Genomic DNA, 6463 nt, shown 5'->3' on the forward strand with positions numbered 1-6463 from the left:
GTGTGCGTGTGCGTGTGCGTGTGCGTGTGCGTGTGCGTGTGCGTGTGGATGCGTGTGCGTGCGGATGCGCGTGCGGGTGCGCGTGCGCGTGCACGTGCGTGTGCGTGTGTGTGTATACGACTGACGGTGAAAGCAAAAGCCCGCAAAAGGGGACAGCAGGTAATTTAGGCATTGATAGTACATACATTCTGTTCAATGTAAAGATAAGGAAGAGAGAGCATTAGGTAGCCTTATGATGGAACGTGTACTAACTTTTCGGTATCTATGTAGTTATTAACTATGTCATATAGTTAATAGCTACATAGATATTTGTTGAGCGCATACATTTGCACTTCTCTGTTAGACCTATTGTACAAGAAGGGTCTAAGGAAGCCAAAGTAGTGCTGGGTAAAAGAAATTGTCCACCTTGTTTAGGTACACACACAATCTTGGCGCCGTAAACCTATTATCTGTGAGGGCTCATATGGAATCTGTGAATGTACTTTAAGAATGGTATACAAATATTGACGTAGACAAAACATTGTATGCAATCATTACATAATTAGGTCTTAAAATCTCGTAACTAATAAACACGGTACTCGACTTTAAGAAGCCTTATTATGTAACGATTGCATAAAATACTATTTACGCATTTTGCTAGCATAGCAACAGAAAAACCACTGTGCCCACAAATAGCTGTGTACATATGCAAATTTACAAGTGTTTAAGGCGCTGAGCAAATCTCTAATATGGAAGTTAATCATCGCTTTGCTAGCCTTTTACGAAGGCAAACAATGTAATGAATATGACGCCATTATTATCTATTTTAGTTTCCTGTATAAGGAATATTCTTTTGAATAATATAATTGCATTGTGACGTGGTAACAAAAGCGTCGTATAAAGAGATAAGGGTGTTTCAGAAAGAAGCTAATATCCCGGGTGATAAGTTCGAGAATCTGACACACACTCTACGTGTATAGATTGTTTAAATGCATTAATTTATACGTCGGAATCTTCTTGGTTTAGAACTGGATCTTCACCATTTGGGCAGATTTAGGGATCGTGGAATGAGATTACGTATAAAGTAACGCTGTATGTTTTAATTACTCTGAAATCTAACAACAATTTGTATTTTCTATTAATTTTAACGATCAAAATGGGCACTAGGCGAAACGGAGGACAGTTCAGTGACAACGACTACACTGCGTGGCGACCCGGTCATAAAATTTGGCCGGTCGTGCCCGCTAACAATATCACGACTCTGTTGTAGCGCGGGAAACGTAGTTGTACGGATTCGCGCTTGCGTTCCGTTATTGTGTAGCTGGTTTTCAGAACAAGCAAAAAACTATTTCTTGTAAAAAATATTTACAGTATGTTCAATTTTCAACCCATTGCTATGGACTCTTTGTTCCATAATAACATAGCAGTAGGTAGAAAATTGAACAAGTTATAAATTGTTCTTCTTTTTAATAAAATATAGTTTTTTACTTTTTTGGAAACCAGCCTAATGTCCCTTACGTCAGTCGACATTTAAACCTTCGATATGTTAATTTTTTTATAGGAGCACTGAAATTTTGAAATTTGAAAAAACACGCACGCACGCACGCACGCAAGCACGCACGCACGCACGCACGCACGCACGCCTGCAAGTATCCAGGGATCAAGCATGGTTTTGTCAATTACAGAAAATGAGATTTTTTAATTAATTTTTTAATGGATTTGTGGATTTTTGGTTCAATGGATATTTTTGGGTCAAAATTATAATTTGAATTTGAAAATGAAATTTACCAATTAAAGTCCATTGGTCTTAAAAAACTCGTTATGAAACCTGATTTTCAGTATTTAGCAAAAATGTGCTTGATTCCTGGACACTTTTGATGTGTGTATTTGTTAATACCAATGACAAACAAGTCGTGCGCCTGGTGGTAAGCGACACGCCCGTCCATAACAGTTGCAGTGTCACTCTGAGCTTTATATCTCAAAGATATGAGGTGCCATCGAGTATATAACCAGAAATAGAGACGAAATATAATTTAATTTGTTTGAAAACTATTTTGCCAAATCATTACCAACTGCACTCTGATTGGCTAGCCCGGAGTCAATTGTTTTACTTCCAATGGACCAGTTTAACTTGAGCTTTGCTATGATGGAGGAAAATTGCAAAATTACATATTTAGTATATAATTACCGATGAAATGTGATTCCGTTTGTTATGTAATTAGATGTTTTGCTGTTTTTCCCACACCACCGAATGGAATAGCCCCTCATAGTCAGAGATATTATCTTTATTACAATAAATACAGAATATTTTTGGAATATACGGAGACGTATACACAGATCAGTTATTGGCGCTGTACTATTTCAGCTTTCTAATTTGTGATTTCAGCGCAAACGAGTGTTGATATTTAAAAGTGATATAAAGACCATTTTCCTGATGCGTTGCCAGGGGTTATATACTCGATGTGAAGTGCGCTGCCAGTGCGCCTGATACCCTGAGGTATAAATTGACAAATCTCATGTGCTTCTAGTTCACCATATAAAATATTTCGATGCAACTGTACTGTCTTTTACCTTACGCGGTTTGTTTCCTGGTATACAATCATTGGAAACGCTATAGGCGTCGCGATCGGTCTCCATGGACGACCTGCGGACTGACTACACAGACTGACTAAACTGACAATCAATATTAGATCGATTGTCTGGACAACAGGCGACACAGGTAGTTTTCACTTGGTTGTACAATAAGTTCAACTGCTGACCAGAGTCAGCAATTGAATTTATTGCACAGCCGTAAAATATATAATGTGTTCTTTTTAATTTGCAAGTTTTACTCTTAAATTTTGTTTACTGGACTCAACCAATATTTGTACTCGTCTAAAACATCTCAAGCATGATTCATTATCAGATCATACACGGACCACGAGCTTATACAAAGCGGTCTTTATGAACCACCTTTATTTGGATACGTTACCTTGCATACGGTACAGAGTGAAAAGTTTTGGACATAATGCGTGTACAGTTAGCAATGAAATTTAATCGTTATATAAAAAAACATGCTCATGCAAAAAAAATATTTTAAATAATCATAAAAGGTGAATTCCGAATTTTGGGCACTGAATATTTATCATTGATTTTTTTTATGATACCAAGTGACAGGACGAACAAGTCGTGCGCCTGGTGGTAAGCGACACGTCTGTCCATAGCAGTTCCAGTGTCATTCAAAGCTTTAAATCGCAAAGATCTGAAGGTCACTGCCACTGCGTCCGTCACCCTTAGGTATAAGTTGACAAGTCCCACGTGTTGTAATTTCATCAGCAACATCTTAACCCTTCAAAACCGGAACACATTAACGTTTACATTACTGCTTGGCGGTGGAAACGCTTTTAAGGAGTATTACAACTAGAAAGATCTAAAAATTCTTTCGGGTTACCACGACGGGGCCCGTTTTGAGCGACAGCGACATAAAGCGCGATATTTTTATATCTCTCGCGCCTTATGTCGCTATCGCGCAAGCCGCGCCCCGTCTTGCTAGCCCTACTGGCTGAACTCGAGCCATCGTCTGTTGCCACACCGCTGCATCGCGCCCTGTCAATAATAATAACAAACTAGTGTATGGAGTATTTTATCAAAAAATGTATGACTCACGACGACAAAAATCTATAGTATAGAAGTATATTCAATTAAATAAACGTTGACTTTTTTAAATTTAAAATCTTGAAGTTAATTTAATAATAATAATTCTTAATGATGTAATCAGATATTTCGCACAACGTCCAGTCATTATTTCGATACCTCCTATGAACACAAGGCCAACTTTATTTTTTGGTCATTTTCTGTTATTTTTGTTAAACAGCCATATTACTAATATTATGCTCCCCGAATTTTGTGCAAAAAAAAGACAAAAAAGTAAAATCCGAAAAACAAATAATAAACGGATTTTGTGAAAAAAAAAAGAAACAAAAAACAAAATAAAAACAGAACAGGTCCAAACATTAAGTTGGCATAGTGTTCATTGGAGGTATCGATTTACGCTGTTATAATAAATCTATTTTTTTTAAGTTCGCTTGACTTCACGTGTTCGGCCCAGTTTCGTTTGAGGCTAGTGGCTTTTTAACCACCAAACGTAAGATGGAGATCTTGGCCTGTAGCGGCATTAAATCACGACGAGTCTCCATTTCTCAGAATGCCATCATCATCATGTCATCAGTCTCATGTTCTCCACAATGTCTCCATCGAAGGGAGACCTTTGCCCTGCCAGCGGCTGAAACATGAAATGAAAATTAAGTTCTCGCGTTTTGTAAGGACAAAACTAGTAATGCCATTTAAAATTTTGTTATTCTAGTCACTTTATCGAACATTGTAAGGCCTTTCGAAAATTTAAAAAAAAAAAACTATTTTTGCTTTATTAGTAGAAAATGTGGAATAGGAAGCCGTAGAATACAATAAATTGCCAATACACGTAATAATATTTTTATGTAAGTGTTGCAAAGGTATATGTATATTTTTTTTATAATGTTTTAGAAAGTAGGCTGACTTACACTTAGATTTACACGAATTGACGTAATTTTAGAAAAAAAAATAGAAATAATAGAAATATCGGAATAAAAAGGATCAACCAATAACAATCTAAAATAAAATAAAGTATTTGGTAAAAGAGCGATAAATCTTTGAAGCCATGTCGCTGTTAAATTGAAAACGACTTTGAGTGAGGAGCCTCTTGAGATCACTCTACAAAGAAGTACATTCTTGCGAATTGACTTCGAATTTCTCATTTCAGAACGGACAAATTGCTATTGGTATTTGACTATAAAAAATTAAAGCGTATTGTGAAAATTCACTGTTCCCAATTATAATCTGATTCTCCAAAAATATAAATTCTGTCTATACTATTTTCTTGTAAATTCGATAACTCAACAGAAATCTAAGACACACAATCACAGGCACATGGGACTTGTTAACATATGTCTTAGCACATGCGTACTGCATCTGATTTATATTCGTTTCGAGTGGGAGACTACACAAATTTAGAAAACTTGGACCCACATCGGATGTTGCTTTTGCACTAAGTCCAAGTCAAGAGAAAATATGAATATCGCTTGTACACCTCTCCAGGTGTGTCTCTATACACCCGGAGAGATACTTCGGACAACTGTGACTTTTCGGACCGTTATTTCTCGGATTCGGAACTGGATCGAGAGTAGATCCCCTGATACGAATCGGAAGTTGTGTGCAAACGCTCTTAGGGTGACATGAAATACTGGCAGTGCCCTAAGATATTTGCGATTGTTATTATAAAAGGAAATAACAGTTTAGTTCGTCGGGGAATGTGTAATTACTTAGGAATATAGAAGGTATATCCATGTTAGAAAGGCAGAAGATCTACGCAAAGCAGAAGAAATTGGCACGTGGCCTACGAGAACAAAAAGTTTGGGAAACTCTGCTTTAAAATGTTTTACACTGTGAGCGCGGGATGAGGACGCCCAGGTTTCGATTCCCCGTAGGATAAATTTGGGAAGTGAATTCTGTTGCTACGTACTATCTACGTAGCTACATTTTTCTTCACAAGTAGCTCACGTTTTAAATATTATGGCAGTGTAAACTTGCTACGTTATACTATAATTAGAGAATTAAAATATTATTTGCAAAAATTTATTGTGTCGATCACAAGTTTTATGGCTAACTTTTCTACCATTGCTTTTGTTTGTATTTCCTTTATTTTTTAGTTTAAGTGTAGTGTAGTGTTTAAGTTTTTATTTATCTGTTTTTACGTTGTTTTCGCATGCTGGTTTCTAATAATTAGTTCTGAAATCAGCTAAGGTATCCACCACATTTAATTTCTTATATAATTTTGTAGTAACTCGTAGTGAAACAATACTTATATAAATACAATTTTAATGAAAGTTAATTATCGCAGTTAATTAATGTGTTTTATCAAAATGTTTAAATAAAAATACCGGCCGCTCGCTTGCTGTGCTGTGTATCTTACTTTCTACTCAAGACATGCCTTTTTTTACGGGGGGGAAATCTTTATGGACTCTCCCTCCAGACTGGAGGGCCTACCCCACTAAAACCCCCCGGGTTTCCCTCTCGCTGGTTGAGTCGGCGCCGTGAGATCAGTGAACATTCACCACGACGGCTCAAGACATGCCTAGCGTGACCATACGTCCCGCTGTCTCCAAAATACTTAAGAGTGTCCCGCTTTCACAAAACAAAACACATGTAACAATACATTTTAAAAAATATACGAAAGCGAAAAATACATAAAGCCAGCCAACCAGACATCGAGCACCTATAGACTACACATGATTACTTTTAACTTTTTTCACTTTTAAACATTTCGTAACTATTATAAACATGTCTTTTATTTTTAAAACAATAATAAGTCCTACTTTGAGGGAATTTTTTTTTATATGCCTTTAAAAATGTACACGCATAAGATAACATTCATACTTACTTACTTCGGTGGCGCAGTGACCTAAAGTGG

The sequence above is a fragment of the Hyposmocoma kahamanoa genome, unplaced genomic scaffold, assembly GCF_003589595.1.
Source record: "Hyposmocoma kahamanoa isolate Upper Pololo Valley unplaced genomic scaffold, ASM358959v1 220, whole genome shotgun sequence".
Classification (NCBI taxonomy): domain Eukaryota; kingdom Metazoa; phylum Arthropoda; class Insecta; order Lepidoptera; family Cosmopterigidae; genus Hyposmocoma; species Hyposmocoma kahamanoa.